Source organism: Carcharodon carcharias, chromosome 31 (assembly GCF_017639515.1).
Source record: "Carcharodon carcharias isolate sCarCar2 chromosome 31, sCarCar2.pri, whole genome shotgun sequence".
In the NCBI taxonomy this organism is placed as follows: domain Eukaryota; kingdom Metazoa; phylum Chordata; class Chondrichthyes; order Lamniformes; family Lamnidae; genus Carcharodon; species Carcharodon carcharias.
Window position 1 is genome coordinate 30,888,394 of NC_054497.1, and position 20,013 is coordinate 30,908,406.

Genomic DNA, 20,013 nt, shown 5'->3' on the forward strand with positions numbered 1-20,013 from the left:
GAGATTACAGAGATAGGGAGGAGCGAGGTCATCCAAGGATTTGGAAAGAAGGATGAGAGTTTTAAAATTGAGGCGTTGCTTAACCAGGAGCCAATGTAGGGTGAACGGGATTTGCTGCAAGTTAGGATGCGGGAAACAGAGTTTTGAACTGCCTCAACTTTACAGAGGGTAGAACTTTGGGAGACAGGCCAGGAGTGGATTGGAATAGCTGACTGCAGTGATAACAAAGGTATGGATGAAGGTTTCAGCAGTAGATGAGCTGAGCCAGGGATGGAATTTAGTGATGTTATAGAGGTGGAAATAGGCGGCCGTAATGATGGTGCGAATATGGGGCTGGAAGATCACCTCAGACTCAAATATGACGCCAAGGTTATGAACAATTATAAGATCATAAGGAATAGGAGCAGCAGTAGGCCATTCAGCCCCTCGAGCCTGCTCCTGCCATTCAATAAGATCATGGCTGATCTGATTGCAGGCTTAACTCCAATTTTCAGCTGGCCCCTTCATCCTTGAAAAATCTGTCTAACTCAGCCTTCAATGTCTCATTGGCCCAGCCTCCACTGCTCTCAAAGGAAGAGAATTCCAAAGATTAACAACCCTCTGAGAAAAGAAATTCATCCTCATGTCCATCCTAAATGGGAACCTCGTTATTTGGAAACTGTGGCCCCTAGTTCTAGACTTTTCCACAAGAGGAAATGTCCTCTCAGCATCTACCCTGTCATCTCCCTCAGAAGCTTAAGTTTCAATAAGATCCTCTCTCATTCTCCTAAACTCCAGCCCAGTGAACCTTCTCTGAACTGCCTCCAGTGCAATTATATCCCTTCATAAATAGAGACAAAAACTGTGCTGTGCTCTAGGTGTGGTCTTACCAATACCCTGTACAGCTGTAACAAGACTTCCCTGCTTTTATACTCCATCCCCCTCACCATAAAGGTCAATGTTCCATTTTCTTTCCTAACTACTTGCATTCTGACTGTTTGTGATTCCTGTACAAGGACGTCCAGATCCTTCTGTACTGCAGCATTCTGCAGTCTCTAGTTTTCCTGCCAAAATGGACAACCTCACGTTTTCCCACATTATTCTCCATCTGTCAAACTTTAGCCCACTCACTTAACCTATCTGTATCCTGAATATTGCTGAAAAGAGACAGGCTGTCAAAACTTCTCATCTTGTACTCATCAGGACAGATTTGCAAGAATGCCAAATCTCAAAGAGAACAACAATTTATACTGCATGAGGAAAGGATGCTGACTGCCATAGAGTCATAGTCATAGAGTTATACAGCACAGAAACAGGCCCTTCAGCCCCTTGTGTCCATGCTGGTCATCAAGCCCCTATCTATTCTAATCCTATTTCCAGCACTTGGTCTGTAGCCCTGTATGCTACGGTGTTTCAAGTGCTCATCTAAATACTTCTTAAATGTTGTGAGGGTTCCTGCCTCCACCACACCCTCAGGCAGTGTGTTCCAGATTCCAACCACCCTCTGGGTGAAAAAAAAATTCCTCAAATCTCCTCTAACCCTCCTGCCCCTTATTTAAATTTATTTATTATTATTATTATTATGGTTATTGACACCTCCACTAAGGGGAAAAGTTTCTTCCTATCTATGCTATCTATACCCCACATAATTGTAAATACCTCTACCAGGTCCTCCCTTAGCTTTCTCTGCTCTAAGGAAAACAACCCTAGCCTATCCAGTCTCTCTTCATAGCTGAAACGCTCCAGCCCTTGCAACATCCTGGTGAATCTCCTCTGCACTCCCTCCAGTACAATCACATCCTTCCTATAGTGTGGTGAGCAGAACTGCACACAGTAGTACAGCTGTGGTCTAACTAATGTTTTATACAGCTCCAACATAACCTCCCTGCTCTTATATTCTATGCCTCGGCTAATAAAGGTAAGTATCCCAAATGCCTTCTTAACCACCTTATCTACCTATGCTGCTGCCTTCAGGGATTTATGAACATGTGCACCAAGGTCCCTCTGATCCTTTGTACTTCCTAAGGTCCTACCATTCATTGTGTATTCCCTTGCCATGCTAGTCCTCCTAAAATGCATCACCTCACACTTCTCAGGATTAAATTCCATTTGCCACTGCTCTGCCCATCTCACCAGCCCATCTATATCATCCTGTAATCTAAGGCTTTCCTCCTCACTATTTACCACACCACCAATTTTTGTGTCATCTGCAAACTTACTGATCACACCTCCTAATGTCTAACTCATTAATGCACACTACAAACAGCAAGGGTCCCAGCACTGATCCCTGTGGTACACCACTCTTCACAGGCTTCCAATCGCAAAAACAACCTTCAACCATCACACTCTGCCTCCTGGATCCAATTTGCCAAATTGCCCTAGATCCGATGGGCTCTCACCTTCTTGACCATTCTCCCATGCTGGATCTTGTCAACAGCCTTACTGAAGCCCATGTAGACTACATCAACTGCACTACCCTCATCCACAAAAGTAGTCAACTCGAAAAATTCAATCAAATTTATTAAAATGATCTCCCCCTGACAAAGTCATGCTGACTATCCCTGATTAATCCTTCCCTCTCCAAGTGGAGATTAATACTGTCCCTCAGAACTTTCTCCGATAGTTTCCCTACCACTGATGTTAGACTCATTGGCCTGCAATTACCTGGTTTATCCCTCCTACCCTTCTTCAATAACGGTACCACATTCGCTGTCCTCCAGTCCTCTGGCACCTCTCCTGTGGCCAGAGAGGATTGGATTGGTTGGCAAATGTACTGTGGTTGGTAGAGATGCTGCCATGGGGAATGGACCACAGAATGGCTGCCCCCCCAAGCTTTTGTTTAGTTGAAAAGGCACAATACATGGACAGGTTCTTCCTGTTTGCAAAAGACAGGGCCCTGTGTGTGAATATATGTAGCTTCTAACACACGTAAGTGAGCCACAATCCAAGCCCAACTGATAATCTTAAATTGGTTGTTAATGTAACTCTTAGCACAATCATAATTATTTAACAAGTGTTGTCCAATCGCGGAATCACATCTAATGATGGACTCTATGTTTTGAGTTTTGGAAGCAGGGGCTGGTTGGGTACTTTGCCTGTTCAGTTATGAACAGCTGAAGGGATGTGCTGTTTGATACAATCCACCAGTTGTCGGATCTACATACCCAGCATCACGCCAGCCTGAAATTCATATCCAACATTACTCATTTGTGTGATAGACAGAACGTCTTTTTGGCTTGACGGCAGCATCCTGTTAGTGGCGAATACCACTCGTGTTGCTGCTGTATAGTAACAGCGTGAAACAGCTAGCTTCACCTATGGCTCAAACTTTTGAGATACCTTACCCTTTCAGGGCAATCTGGAACAGATTGAGTACCTTTCAAGGTCGAAAGTGACAGCCTTAGGCCCATTCCTGAGTAGGTGTGATGTACAGAGAGCAATGATCTGATTGGGGTAGCCAGTATCCTGCAAGATAGTTTTGATGCACCTTTTTTTGGCATCAAGTTTGCACGATGATCAAATGGCTCGGGCCCAAATGAGGTTGCCAATGAGGTTGATGTAATGGCGCGGAATGGGATGGATTGCACTTTCAAAGAGACAGCACAAGTACGATGGGCTGAATGGCCCCGTTACCTGCTGTTATGGTCTTATGATTTAGCTGTTTATTAAGTGATTCTGATTTTTGTCCCCACTACACTGCTTAGCTGGAGGTCAACTCAATGTGCTTTTTATCCTTTCTATGAACTTTCTGTGCTCAGTTCATGGTTTGGCACTTAATAGACAGTGTAATTCAACAAAGAGCAAAGAAAAGTACAGCACAGGAACAGGCCCTTCGGCCCTCCAAGCCTGCACTGATATTGCCCATCAACTAAAACGTTTTGCACTTCCGGGATCCGTATCCCTCTATTCCCATCCGATTCATGTATTTGTCAAGCTGCCTCTTAAACACCACTATCATACCTGCTTCCACCACCTCCTCTGGCAGCAAATTCCAGACACTTATTACCCTCTGTGTAAAAAACTTGCCCCGCACATCTCCTCTAAAGTTTTCTCCTCTCACCTTAAATCTATGTCCCCTAGTAATTGACTCTTCCACCCTGGGAAAAAGCTTCTGACTATCTACTCTGTCCATGCCACTCATAATTTTGTAAACGTCTATCAAGTCGCCCCTCAATCTCCGTCGCTCTAGAGAGAACAATCCGAGTTTCTCCAACCTCTCCTCATAGCTAATAACCTCCAGACCAGGCAACATCCTGATAAACCTCCTCTGAACCCTCTCCAACACCTCCATATCCTTCTGGTAAAGTGGTGACCAGAATTGCACGCAATATTCCAAGTGTGGCCGAATCAAGGTTCTATACAGCTGCAGCATGACTTCCCAGCTTTTATACTCAATACCCCTGCTGGTGATTCATTTCAATTCAATTTCATTTTATTAATGATATGGAAATTCATTTCGGATTCATCACTCATTTATTCAAAAATTATTTACAAATGAATGATAACAATAAAAAGAAAGAAAATTATCCCATCCCAGGGACCTAACTTTAATTAAAATGTATTAAAAGCTATTCTAACACATTAAAATAATTAGCCAGTGAATCTCACCCGGAGTGCATACCCTCATCCATACATCAAGCTTCTGTTAAAAGTCCTTATAAAGAAAGGCACAAGTGAGTCCAAGAACCACTTTGTCCTGCATCTGAGGGATTGTAGCCATCTCCTCTGAATGTATCCAACGGTAATATTGAAACAAGGGGTGACTCTCATTGGCCGGGATTTCCTGGCCCTGTCATGGCGGCACTCACCATGGGGGGTGTGGTAGGCCAGCCAAAAGCCCATTGACTCTCGGCGGGACTGGAAGATCTTGGCGGCAGGCAGGGCTGGAAAATCCCAACCATTGTTCATGATACTCCTAACTTCCATCGAGAGCAGATTTCGTCAAGAGAGATCTGCTCATCAAATACCCTTCCTGCCTGGTTCAATAATCTCTGTACCCTTAAAGAATCTGCTTTCCTAAGAGAACAGTACCAGGAGGGACATCCAAAAAGGATAGCACACTCAACTATAGCTGTATGGAAGAGTTTGATTGTGGGATCTATCGAAAGGATCTTAGTTTTTCTGAGGCAATGTAATTGTGTGTGTCCCTTTGCCACCACATCTGTACACTGTTCCCTCCAATTCAACTTATCATCTACTTTGATACTTATCATTAGTAACTAATTTAATGTGCACAACATGAATCTTCATGAGAACAATATCTTTAACTGACTTTTCCCTAAAGTTTCTAACTAGTTCTTTCATCTTGTTTTCATTCGGTTTAAAAGAATTATTATCGCCACCATTTTATGAGCTTCTCCATCAGTTCCTGTAGTGTCCTTCATTATTCCTTGAGAGTCTCACACATACCGCTTCATCAGCGTACTTCAGGATTGTTACGTCATCATGCTTTGATTGATGTAAGTTGAAGAGAAAGTGATGAAGGTAGTCCAATCATAGTTGCAGGGGAGTTCTCACTGGTGTCCTGGACAATACTTACCTCTTAACCAACTTAAGCAGATTATCTGATTATTATCACATTGCTCTTGTGGGAGTTTGCTGTGCTGGTTGCCATGTTTCATACGTGATAACAGTGATCACTCTTCAAGAAAGTACTCCGTTGTCTGTAAGACCTTTGGGACATCCATAAAAGGTGCTGTGCAAACCAACAAACTATTCCGGATAACTAAAGATACCCTAGTCCATCCAGACTACCCCCACACAATTGCACTACCTTGTAGATCATAATATATACATTCCCCACCCCCACCCAAAACCCTGTAACCTCATGAGGCAAAAATCCAGATTAAAAACCAGGCCAATTCGTTGGGTGGCGGGGGGGGGGTGGGGGGTGAAATCTGGGTAACCTCTTTCTGACACCCTCTCCCGCACCCCCTGTCACTACCTCCATATAGGCCAGTGTTCACGCCTAGTCCCAGAATTGTGACTGCAAATGTTACTTACTTTCTTTCACAGAATCTCATTCTTCAATTCCTTCCCAGTAGTGACCAGTCCAATGACTTTGCCAGCAGACATGAAGCAAGGTAACAAATGGAAAATGTACGCTGCAATTGTAACTACTGCCTTCATCGTTGCAGTGATGATCATTGTCCTCATTGCAATACTCATTAAGCAACATAAAGAAGCAGCCAAGAAAGGTGAGACCAATGACCAATCAGAAATCTGGTCTTGTTTGATCCTCTGTTACCTACTGGCCAGGGCACCAGACAGGGCTTCATATCTGCCTTAGTGCCTCTGCACTGATGAAGGGGTTCAGCAGGGACTTGGGTGGGGAACGGGGGGGTGCGGGGGTGGGGGGGGGAATCAGGAATCAGTAATTGTCCCCAGTCCTGAGAGAGTTCCTGAGCAAAATTCTCTCGTGTGGAGATCAAATGAAAGAAAGATTGGCCTTAGCTGAGATTCCTTCCAAAAGAGAAAGGAGGAGTCTTTTACTCAGCGAGCCATAATGAACTGGAACTCGCAGCCCACGAGGGTGGTGGAAAGTGGAAACACTTGATGATTTCAAAAGGAAATTGGATGAGCACGTGACAGAAAGAAATTCGGAGGGCTCCTGGGATGAAGCGGGTGAATAGGACTGGGTATGATGGCAGGTGGATGAGGTGGTTAGGTGGGTTGGGGTGGGGGGGGGGTTAGTTGGATCGGTTTGGGAGGAGTCAGGAGTCGGGGGGAGTTGGTGATGGGCGGTAGTCAGGACAGGTCGGGGGTTCAGTTGTATAGTTACCCAGGAGTAAGACTAGAAGTTTTCTCTCTAACATTTCCAGGATAACTATTCAGGTAAGTAAGTCGGAGCTCTCTGAAGTCTCCGACTTGAACTCAGAGTTGGCAATTTTTTCAGAGGATCCAAGGAAGCAGGGGAATTTCCCATCAGAAGTTCAAACTTCTCATTCAATTGCTTCAGAGCCATTGTATTGGGACTTCTGAGGGTTCCTGGAGTACCTCATCCACCTGCCACCATACCTGGTCCCATTCACCCGCTTGATCCCAGGAGCTCTGCAAGTTTCTATCCATCATGTGCTCATTCAATTTCGTTGGGGGTACATCTGGTCACTGACTATCCGGAGACTGGAAGGGCTTATATTGCTGTACCTTCACTGCCTCTGGGTCAAAATCCTGGAACTCCCTCCCTAACAGCGCTGTGGGTGTACCTACACCACATAGACTGCAGCGGTTCAAGAAGGCAGCTCACCACCACCTTCTCAAGGGCAATTAGGGATGGGCACTCAATGCTAATGTTGAATAACATAAATAATTGGAGGCTGAGTCTGTTGTTGGATTGAGAGAGTTGAAATGGTGAGAAGGGTCCGGTGATGATACTGTGATCTGAGATTTACTAAAAATGCAGTTGGAGCATGGAAGGATACAATATTTATTGAATAGTCCGGTGTCATCTATTGTATCCACTACAGCAACATGTGTCCTTAGTGCATTGGCGGCATGTCCAGTTTCAACCCCTTATTAATTCCTAAACCACCACAAGCCATTAGGGAATCAGCCCCACTCACCCCTACACCACCCCATTCAACAGAAAAACCCCAGGAACTTAGTTGCTGGCCCCTCACAGCCCCAAACCCAGTTAACGTTTGGAGCACTTGGCAAGTCAATTGTTACTGGGCACATTTAACAGTATTACCATAGGGAGTAGTTGAGATGAATAGCATTGATACATTTAAGGAGAAACTAAGTAAATACATGAGGCTGAAAGGAATAGAAGGATATGTTAACAGGGTGAGTTGAAGAAAGCATTAAAGTAGGCTCCTAATCACCAGCATGGATCTGTTGGGCTGAATGGTGAGTTTCAATGCTGTAAATACTTTGTAATTACTGTAGGGGAAGTATAACGACCTTGGTTATTTTGCATCTATCTGTTTATCATGTCTTCCCAGCCATGACACCGGTTCAATTAAATGTGTTTTCAATTATTGCTGAAAAGAGAGACATGCTGCCGAAGCTTTTCATCTTGTACTCATCAGGACAAGTGCAAGAATACCAAATTTCAAACAATCACAATAATTTATACTGCAGGGGAAAAGGATGCTGATTGGTTGGCGAGTCGACTCTAACTTAAGATTATCAGTCAACGGTGCTCGTTTACACTTGCTACGAGTGACACTTATTCAAACAGCAGGGACCTGTTCTCTACAAACAAAAGGAAAATGTTCAAACCCTGAGGCTTGGTGAATTAACCAGGAGCTTGGGGAGCCTATAGTTTCCCGTTGCTTTCTCCATAGCAATGCCCTGTCCAATCAGAGTCGACTTGTCAGCCAATCAGTACCCTTTTCTCCTGTAGTTTGCATAAATTGTTGTGATTGTTTGAAATTGGGCATTCTTACATTTGTCCTGATGAGTGCAAGACGAAAAGCTTCAGCAGCACGTCTCCTTTCAGCAGTATTCACGTTCAGCCCTACCGAGTGATTGTTTAAACAGTTTTTCCTTTTTCTTCTTTTTAAAGCAAATAACCTTGCAGAGGAGCCAGAAGAATATAACAAACTGAATGGGAACAACTCGGGAAACAAGGAAATTTTCTTCCAAGAAAACAACAGCAATTCTCAAGCGTTGAGTGGAATTTCCCCGGATTCGGTGATAATGAAGATTGAGGCTGAGAATGGAAAATATCCCAACTTATGCCCTGTCAATGCCGGGGCTGGGAATTATTGCCTGGAATACAATGGTGTCAAAAAAAGGGAGGACCACGGCTTCCCATTGCCAGCCACTGAACTGGGAGCTACTGTACTTGTTACAACAAAAACCACCCAGACCTCCAGCTGAAGATGTACTTTGTCAGATACGACCAGGAGGTTCTCGGGGAAGAAGCGTTAAGAATAGAATAAAACTCAAGCCATTGTAACGACATAGAGAACAATTCTCGAGGAATGGGGGGTGGGGAAATTTCACCAGGTACCTCCTGATTGGCTGTCAGAACTTTAGCAGAAGATCCTGGGAGGTCCCAGAGAAGCAAAGTGAACACAGTTGATGCTGTTCCAATGTGGCTTCATTAGATCTTCTGCTGAAGTTGTGGCACACAATTGGAAGAAACTGTGTGAAAATTTACACCCCATCCCCACCCCGCCCCTCACCCCCCACTCCACACCCCACCTAATGTAACGTTCTCTGTTACACTCCCAGGTTTGATGTAGTCAAGGTTAAGAACATTCTAATATTAAGTCACATATGTAGGCAACACAGTGGCATCATGAGATGAAGATTTGATATGTAGCACTACGGAGTAGATGGCGTGGAAGTTTAGTTCCTCTACTCTGTCCAATTCCTCACCTGGGGCATATTGAATTGGGAGGACCCTGAAGGAATCCAGGGTGCATTCCTGGAAGTGGCAGGAAGGGTAAATTGGATCGGGGAAGTCATGGTCAGAAGGGTACAGGTCCCCACAATCTGGTGGAAACCTGGATTCAAATTATCCATCTCCCCAGGCACAGGACCCACTGGGTTTCAGGAGGTCACATACTTTTCTTTTATTCACTCATGGGACGTGGAGGTCGCTGGCTAAGCCAGCATTTATTGCCCATCCCTAATTGCCCTTGAGAAACTGAGTGGCTTCCTAGGCCATTTAAGAGTCAACCACATTGCTGTGGATCTGGAATCACATATAGGCCAGACCAGGTAAAGACAACAGATTTCCTTCCCTAAAGGCTTTAGTGAACCAGGTGGGTTTTTACAGCAATGGTTTCATTGTCATCATTAGACCTTTAATTCTATATTTTTATTGGATTCAAACTCCACCATCTGCCATGGTGGGATTCAAACCCAGAGCATTACACTGGGTCTCAGGATTACTAGTCCAGGGACAATATCACTAGGCCACTGCCTAGTAAGAACTCTCAGCAGGAATATCCTTCACATAAATGAACTAAATTTGATCTCAAGAACAAGCATGCACCATATGGAACTAATCTAAGAACAGCAATGTCAGGGAAATGACTTTGTCTGAGCATTGGGCACAGTGTAATCACATCCCCGTTTTATATAAATAGATTTAGGATTCCATTGCAGTGAGCGCACAAAGCAAACTGTCCCCAAACTTATCCCAACTCGTGAACTGCTACCTTTAAACAATATCAGAATCAAACAAGGCTCCTCATTTCATTTGCACACTCATCTCTTTGAACACTCTTATTGGGTGTCATCTTGCACAACTGGTTGCAGGCTGAAGACTTGTTCATCTACAGTTGGAACACTTATGCAGCGCATTCGAAATGGGTGTGGGCTTTTTTAAAAAATATTTTAAATTAAATATAAAACCAATTCAGGGGAACTTATTCAAGGGAATACTGTGCAATATTTGAAATCAGTGTTGGGAAGGGATGTGTTCCTTTAAGAGACTGATTTCATTGGCTGTGAGAAGCGCTGAGAGTTAAAATCAGGCCCAATTTTAACTCTGTGTAGGCGAATGTGTTAAAATGGGGCCCATTATCTCCACAGAAATGGAGAGACAGAATAGAGGCTGCTAGGAACTGAAATGTATTGTTCATCATGACTGTTTAGGGGTGAATTTTCCAAACACAGTAACTGGTGCTGCTGAACAGGAGCACGGGCCCCACTCATCCACCAGCCCCTGTGTGGTTTCTCTCGCTGCTGATGTTACTCTTGTTTGACCAACCACCCGCCCTCTACTTTCAGAAACCTCCTGTTCTCTTCACCACTCCCTGCTGCTGGCTATCTGTCCTGCTGTCTCTTGCGCCATGCCACCCACTCTGTGCCATCCGTTCCACCGCTCCATCCCATTCTCTCAGCACTCTCTCCCGACACCCCTCCCTCCCACTCAATCAGGCAAAATGAGAGTGGCAAAATGAGGCAGAGAGAACAGGGAACAGACAAGCGGTGAAGAGAGTGGAGGGGAAGCGGGAGGGATCAGTGAAGGGAGTCAGGCAGCCCGGTGGGGAGGCAGTGGTGGAGGGAGGATGGAGAATTAGTGATGGAAGTTGGACAACGGGGCAGGAGAAGGCAGTGAATGGGAGGAATCGAGAACAGTGCTGTGTGTGCTGTTCTAGTTTTGTTGGATCTGCGCCATCTTTTATGCAGGCAGTTGGCTGGATGTTCTTGTCAGTGTTGTCACAGGCAGCTGACACAGCACCTGTAGTTGCAGCATCAACAAACGCAGCCTTTTCCAAATGAATCCTTTTAGTTACTTGGTCCAGTTTAGATTAGTTGTGATTATTTTGAAATCATGTTGCATCTATTTCACATGTGCAGTACCATTTTAGTTCTCATGATATATTGCCTCATTCTGATATCAGTTCCAAGTTTATATGACCTACAGATTATTAAAATGAGGCAGCATCTAATGCTTAATGACTTTTACTTCTCAATCCTTGCACTAATGGACATTGACCTTTCAGGTAGATATGTTTAAATTTAGTGTCAACATTGGTGCAGTTGGTTTATCTCTGGGTTAAAAGGTGAGTGTTGAAGGCCCACTCCAGGGGCATGAATGCAGCATTTGGTGTTGTACTGTTGGAGTAGCCCTCGCCCAGATGAGAGGTTAAATTGATGCCATGCCATGCCTGCCATTTCAGTTGGAAACAAAGGGTCACAGGACACTATTGAAAGAAAATATAGCACCACGCCTTTAAGAGAACGTGAGCAGATTGACTACGGGGCATTTCCCAGTTCCTTGACCAACATTTATCCCTCAACCAATGACGCTAAAACTTATTATCTGGTCGTTAATCTCCCTGGTGTTTGTGCAAGCTTGCTGCATGCAATGGTTGCCACCATTCCCAACATTACAACAGTGACAAAAGTATTTCATGGGCTGAAGTGAGTTGGGACAATCAAAGGACATGAGAGATGCTGTACCAATACAATTATTTTCTCTAGAAGTCACTGGAGTTGCTGAGGATAAACTAGTCCTTGCCTGAGGGCATATTCCATGACATTGTGGACAAACTTTCAACATTTCTACAGGGTTATAGATGCAGCTGAACCATGGCACTCTCTGTGATCTCAGCAGCTCAGACTGACCTCCAGCCTGTGGAATCGTCTCCTCTGCGACATCTGGAAAGTGGCACCTTGCAAGGAGCAAAGAACCATCAGTTGTTGATCCTAGATTCCTGGGGCAAGCATGCAACTATCAACATTCTAGAACTTTCCAATGAGGCTGTGGTCCCAGCAGACATAGACAGCAAACCTATGAAACACATGGCTTCGTCACAGTCATCTCTTGTGTATTCTGTTCGTGTGTGACCTCTTTACAAAAGAAAGTTACATTAAGCACACATCTCCATACATGTCTCCAGAATTGACTGGAACAAGAATTTTTGGTAGTTTCTGCCTGGCTTTTCTATCTAAGATCTGTTAAAAGATTTGCTTGAAGAGTTTAAATTCACCAATCATGGACAGTCTCAAAGGGAGTGAGGGCTGGAAGAGCAATGTTGTGGTCCTTTCTCTAAGACCCTTCACCGTCCTTTTGAGAACGGCTCTCCACTGGGAGTGTGGCATCAATTTAACTTGCGCTTCCACAGTAGTTTGATTGGGTGCCTGGTGGCTATGAACCAATTCTGTTAATTAAATGGTATCTAATTCTATGCCAGCCTAGGGTGCTGTTGTTTATGGTGCAATATTTAATGGAAATCCTAATAAGGTATATAGTCATGGCAGCCAATTCTATGATAACCTAACCAACCTGTGTTTTCTGAGATTCAATTGTTTTAAGAAGCCTCACCATACTCATAAAATATTTATTTTTCTAACCTACTCATGACATGTTTTAGACTCTACAGTCCGACAATGCAAATTTCTGGGGGTCAGATTCTGAAAGTGGAGTTTCCTTGTCTATGGTAACACTGGTCAATCTAAAAGAACATGACAACTCTCTACCTCCTCTATCACCACAACACCTCCCTGAATTCTCTGTTCCAACACTGGCTTTTTGTGCATCTTCCCTTAGCCCCAGAAATGGCAGCTGGGCCTACAACCATTGAAATCCTTCTCTCTGGCATTTCTTCCCAAAATTCTCCATCCCTCCCTCCCCTCCTTTAAAACCTTCTTTAAATCCCACCTCCCTCACCAAACCTTCAGTCATCCATCGTTGGGTAGCATTTCAATGTTCCTCACACCTCCAAATGATGCCTGGCACATTTTCTTCTATGTCAGATGAGCTATTTAAGTGCATGTTACTATTTATTTGATGTACATGTACCTTTAAGGATGCGAATCTTATACTACTGTCCATCACCAAATACCGTGAGACAGGATGTGATGTATAATCCCATAGTTCTGTAGACACGGCAGCAATCCTACCGGTCAGATGTGATGACACAGCATCCAGAGAACATTATCTGTACATAATCTTAACTTCAAATAAAGAGCCAACATTATTGTTTTATTAATCCTTATTGTATGATTGGTACATTTGCAATAAACAGAAGTTGTTGTTGTGATTTGAAATATTGCACGTTCAAACTGAGACATTGACAAGGTTATTCTGAACAATCTAAACCTCCCTGTTTTTCCATCTCCCCTGTCTCCTTTGAGACATTCCTCAAAATCTATCTCTTTGATCAAGCTTTTGGTCACTTGTTCTAATATCTCCTTTTGTGAGTCGTGTTGAACTTTCTCTAATAACGCTCCTGGGAACACCTTGGGAAGTTGTGCAACATTAAGGTGCTATATAAATGCAAGCCAAATAAGGTGGAAAATCTTGCACCTTCCATTGTTTTGAACATGTTTTACAAGTAATTATTCCGCACTTCATTATTAAATCTGGTATTAGGAAATGAAGAAATGTAAAATTTATGTTAAAATCTTGAACAGGTTAATCAGAAGAGACAATGAAGTCTTGCCACTTTGCTGTTGTTTTGTTTATTTTTCAATGATGTTCTGGATTGTCAATGTGGATACATTTTCATTGATCTGTTTCCGACAGAGAACATCAGTAAACAGAAATAAAATGCTGCAGATGCTGGAAATCTGAAACAAAAACAGTGCTGGAAATACTCAGCAGGTCAGGCAGTACCTGTGGAGAGAGAAACAGAGTTAAAAGTTTCAGATCGATGATCTTTCAACAGAACTGGGAAAAGTTTTTATACATGTAGAGAGGCAGGGAAAGGAGTGGGGGGTGGGGAAGAACAAAAGAGAAGGTCTGTGATAGAGTGGAAGACAGGAGAGATTAAGGGGCAAAGGGGTTGATGGTACAAGGCAAACGGAGATGGTATTGGGAGAAATAAAGAACTAAAAAGGGTGTGAATTGAAAACACAGAATCATTAATCAGTAGCCACATCCAAAAAAGTGGGAGCAGAGATTATGAACTGAAATTTTTGAACTCAATGTTAAGTCTGGAAGACTGTAAAGCAGCTAAATGAAAGATGAGATGTTGCTCCTTGAGCTTTCATTGAGCTTCATTTGAACAGTGGAGGAGCCCAAGGTTGGAGAGGTCAGAGTGGGAGTTGGGCGGAGGATTGGAATGACAGGCCACCGGACTGAACTGAGACCTTCGGCAAAGTGTTCACCCAGTCTGTGTTTGGTCTTTCTAATGTAGAGGAGGCCACAGGGTGAGCAGTGATCAAGGTCCAGCAAATTGAAAGGAGTACATGTAAATTGCTGTTTCACCTGGAAGGAGTGTTTGAGTCCTTGGAAGGTGGGAAGGGAGGATGTGAAAGGGCAGGTGTTGCATCTCCTGCACTTGCATGGGAAGGTGCTATGGAAAGGGGAAGGGGTGTGGGGGATGACCGAGGAGTGGATCAGGGTGTCGCCTTGGAAGACTGAAAGGGGATGGGAGGGGAAGATGTGTTTGGGGATGGAGACATGTTGGAGGTGCTGGAAATAGTGGAGGATGATCCGTTGAATGTGAAGGCTGAAAGTGGGGTGGGGGGGGTGGGTAGGTGAGGGCAAGGGGGACCCTTTTGTGGTTTTGGGAGAGAGGGGAAGGGCTAAGATCTGAGGGGCGGGAAATGGAACAGATACGGTCGAGGTTCCTGTTACCAATGTTGAGGGGAATCTTCAATTGAGGAAAAAGGAGGACACATCGGAGGTGCTGGTTGTAAGGTGGCTTCATCAGAACAGATGCAACAGGTTTGGAGAAACTGGGAGAAAGCAGTTGTGAAGAAGAGTCATATTCGACTCAAAACGTTAACTCTGTTTCTCTCCCCACAGATGGGCTGAGCATTTCCAGCACTTTCTGTGTTTTTTATTTCAGAAAACAGTTCATCTAAAGAAGAAAATTCCTGGAAAGACTGTACCATAACTCAAGCTGGGAGGAGGGGAGTTCTAAAGAAAGGCCCTGAATTTATACATATATAAACAGAACCTTTTCGGTAACACTAAGCATTGTCGTACAGATAGTTGCCAAAGAAGAACATCTGCAAATTTGTTTGGTCTCTTCTTATGTTTGTCATTTTTGGTCATTACAATAAAACCCTGCCTGTAATCCAATCGAATGTTTTGGTGGCACCTGAGAACTTCCGAATTTGCCCTATTTCTGTTATAAATAATTATATTTTGTATTAACTTGCTCCAAATGTTATATTTTAACCTCAAACCATGATGAACAAAAGAATGATACAGCAGAACAATAATGTTGAAAAGCTGTATCTAAAATTGAAAACAAATGTTAAAATGGAGTGTAACTGGGTTTGGTTTATGTAAATCTAACTGAGCTAAATGTACATTTTTATATTGTAGAGTTTGTGACTTTTAATTTCCTGAAAAAAATGCCTATTTTTCTAGTAAATGCTGCTTCATGCTCTCATCTGGATCTGGAAAAATTTATTAATTTTGCTTCCAATTCCACCCCTCCATCATTTTCACGTGGTCCATCTCTGAAACTTCCCTTCCCTTCCTTGACCTCTCTGTCTCAATTTCTGGTGATAGACTGTCCACCAATATTCATTACAAGCCTACCGACTCCCACAGCTACATCGATTACAGCTCCTCACACCCTGAGTCCTGTAAGGACTCCATCCCATTCTCTCAGTTCCTTCGCCTCCGTCGCATCTGTTCTGATGATGCCACTTTCAAAAACAGTTCCTCTGACATGTCTTCCTTCTTCCTTAACCAAGGTTTTCCACCCACAGGGTGGACAGGGCCCTCAACAGTGTCTGGCCCTTCTCCCGCGCATCCGCCCTCACACCTTCCTCTCCCTCCCAGAACCATGATAGGGTCCCCCTTGTCCACACTTATCACCCCACCAGCCTCCGCATTCAAAGGATCATCCTCCGCCATTTCCGCCAACATGATGCCACCACCAAACACATCTTCCCTTCACCTCCCCTGGCGGCATTCCGCAGGGATCGTTCCCTCCAGGACACCCTGGTCCACTCCTCCACCACCCCCCACATCTCAACCCCCTCCCACGTCACCGTCCCATGCAACTGCAGAAGGTGCAAAACCTACCCCTTTACTTCCCCCCTCCTCACCGTCCAAGGGTCCAAACACTCCTTTCAAGTAAAGCAGCATTTCACTTGCACTTCCCTCAATTTAGTCTACTGCATTCACTGCTCCCAATGCGGTCTCCTCTACATTGGAGAGACCAAATGCAGACTGGGTGACCGCTTTGCAGAACACCTTCGGTCTGTCTGCAAGAATGACCCAGACCTCCCTGTCGCCTGCCATTTCAACACTCCACCCTGCTCTCTTGCTCACATGTCTGTCCTTGGCTTGCTGCAATGTTCCAGTGAAGCTCAACGCAAACTGGAGGAACAGCACCTCATCTTCCGACTAGGCACTTTACAGCCTTCCGGACTGAATATTGAGTTCAACAACTTTAGATCATGAACTCTCTCCTCTATCCCCACCCGCTTTCCGATCCCCCTTTTTCCAATAATTTATACGTATATTTTTTTCCCACTATTTCCATTATTTTTAAATGTATTTCCATCCATTGTTTTATCTCTATCTTTTAGCCTATTTCGATCCCTGCCCCCCACCCCACCCCCACTAGAGCTATCTGTACCTTGCTCGTCCTGCTTTCTACCCTTAATATCCCCATTAGCACATTCCTTAGATAATATCACCACCGTCAACACCTCTTTGTCCTTTTGTCTATGACATCTTTTGGTTACCTCCATCTATCACTGGCCCTCTATCCAGCTCTACCTGTCTCAACCCCTCTTAAACCAGTTTATATTTCACCTCTCTTCTATTTTTCCTTAGTTCTGATGAAGAGTCATTTGGACTTGACACATTAATTGTGTTCCTCTCCACAGATGCTGTCAGACCTGCTGAGTTTTCCAGCTATTTTTGTTTTTGTCCTACTTTTCTATAGCCTGTTTCACTGATTTTGTAGCTGATACTGTTACCCTGGCCTTGATGAAACAATCTGCATATCTGAACCAACCTTGTTAATTTAATTACCCTCTGCTGACTAATGGTGCACAAGTTACTAGCCTGGTTAGGAGATTGATAAGATGGTGGAAGGAACTAACTGGTGATGTCCCACAAGGGTTTGTGCTGGGCCCTTCAACTACATTTATGAATGATTTAGATAACACAATAGAGAATCCTAATTCCAACGCTGCCAATGACATAATGATTGGTGGCATGAAACTACTGCAGATGGGAACATAAAATTACAGAGACATTGATAGATTAAGTAATTGGACAAAGCTGTGATGGATAGATTTCCGTGCAAGTAAATGTGAGCTCATAAATTTGGAGCAAAAAGTTTAGATCTGAGTATTTTTTCACAGGGTCACAGGATAGTTACAGCACAGAAGGAGGCTATTCGGCCTATCAGGTCTGTACCTGTTCTCTAAAGGAGAAATTCACTTAGTGCCGTTCCCACACCTTCTCCCCATAACCCTGCACATTCTTCCTTTTCAGATAATAATCCAATTCCCTCTTAACCACCATGATTGAACCTGTCTCCACCACATTCTCAGGCAGTGTATTCCAAATCCTAACCAATTATTGTGACAAAAAGATTTTCCTCATAACTGTTGTTTCTTTTGCCAATTACCTTAAATCTGTGTTCTCTTTTTCTTGATATTTCCACCAATGGAAACAGTTTCTCTCTACTTACTTTGTCCAGACCCTTCATGATTTTGAATACCTCTATCAAACCTCTTCTCAACTTTCTCTTCTCCAGTCCCAACAGTCCTAACTTCTCCAATCCATCTACATAACTGAAGTTCCGCATCCCTGGAACCATCCTCATGAATTTTTTCTATGTTCTCTCTAATGCCTTCATATCCTTCCTAAAATGTAGTGCCCATAACAGGACTCAATACTCCAGCTAAGGCCGAAACAGTGCTCTATATGTGGCGGTCTAGACAACTACAGGGAACCCATTTAGTGCTAAAAGGGTTAATGGGGAAGTTGAATTATATGCCTAGGCCTAAGAGAAAAATACTACAACCTTAAGAACAATACCATCTTGTCTGACCACAGTTGTAGGATGAGCCCTGAGACATTCCATTTTGTTCTTTCCCAGGCCGAATGTAATCAGGGTTGTGATAAGCACAACATCTGTTGTGAGGGGAATGGAAATTGACTGGAACATGGATTGGTCAGTTAACTTATGCAAATAAGCGGATAGGTTTGTGGAAAATTTACTGATTGGCTGTAAAAATGCTTTTAACAGGTCTGTGTGTATTCTGCTATGAGATGGTACAGCAGATCTCATTGTATTGTCTCCCTTGTGCACAAGTAATAAAAGGGGTTTCTATGTACGAAATGCTACATTGGTGTGATTAATCTCAGGCAGTTTCTTGGAGGTCCCACCGAGATGACTAACCCCTAGGGTTCAAGGACTCCTCAGTCCGCGGCAGCCCAATTTGGGCTTCTGGGGTTCATTGACCCGTGATCTTCCTTTGCCGGCCTGTGGCTGACTCTTAGGGTAAGTCACCTATTTAAGTGTTTAGGAGATTAGTTATTGCGGTCCAGGACCGCTCTGGCCAGAATATACTCGGGGTTGGAGCCCCTGGAGTTTAAGTTAAGAATATACTCGGGGTCAGAGCCCCTGGAGTTGGTACTGAGTGTGTGGGTGCGTGTTTGCAGCTCGGGGTCCGGGGTCCCTTGAGTGTGTGTGGACTGATTGGTGAAAGTATCTTAGTAGTAAATTGGGGGTCAAGAACCTGCCAAGGACTGGCCTTTTTTTTTTAATGGGTAACATGGCATCAAAGAAACCCCAGGTTCCCCCTCCAAGGGGAACCCCAAATGCTTATATACATGTCCATTAGGGACCTGAAAGTGTCCAACATGTTTCTGAATGGGTTAAGTGGACCCAAGGTAAGGGAGAGAGCTTCCCACCAGATGGAACTTTTAATCGGGATAGAATTTAGCACATGTTTTAAAGGAAGTAGAGAAGTCGGATAAGAAGAAAGTGGGTTGGTCTGCGTATGTCCAATAGAAGGACGAAAAGCAGACACGGGCTGATGAGCCGAGGAAAAGGAGGCAAATTGATCATAAAGAGAAATCCAGGATCCTGATCTCGCAGCGAACTACGGAGCCCCCAGCGCCTCTCTCGCCCGATGATGAGCTCAGCGATCAGGACTGACCTCCTCCTTATGAAGATCATGAACAGGTTCCACCCCCGGCTGCAGCTGCCCTGCCGGCTCCGCTGCCTCCTAGGGGCACATCAGAACTTGATAGTACTACTGGTGTATGAACCCGATCCCACTCCCAACGGAGCCGGAACTCGGATCCGGCCCTCCTTACCGACCCTTCACCCTCCTGCGCTGTGATGCAGATGCCCATGGGAGCATACCCTAATCCTGCAGGAGGTCAGATGCAAGTTTACCGTCCGTGGATACCTTCTGAATTACGAGAAATTGTTGAATCCACCCCAGAACCTAGAGAGGGAGTTGAGAAGTGTATACAGAAACTCAAAATTCTCCGTAAATGTCATAACCCTAATTGTAATGATATAGATATGGTTCTTGATATTTGTCTGGGTACCCAGCGTTGGCAACCAATTCAGGAAAACTGTGAGTGGCCACTGCTTGGCCCTAACCCTCTTACTGCGGATCAGGAGACACAACTCTGGCAGCATATTTGTGTAACCGTGCGGAAGGCTTATCCTG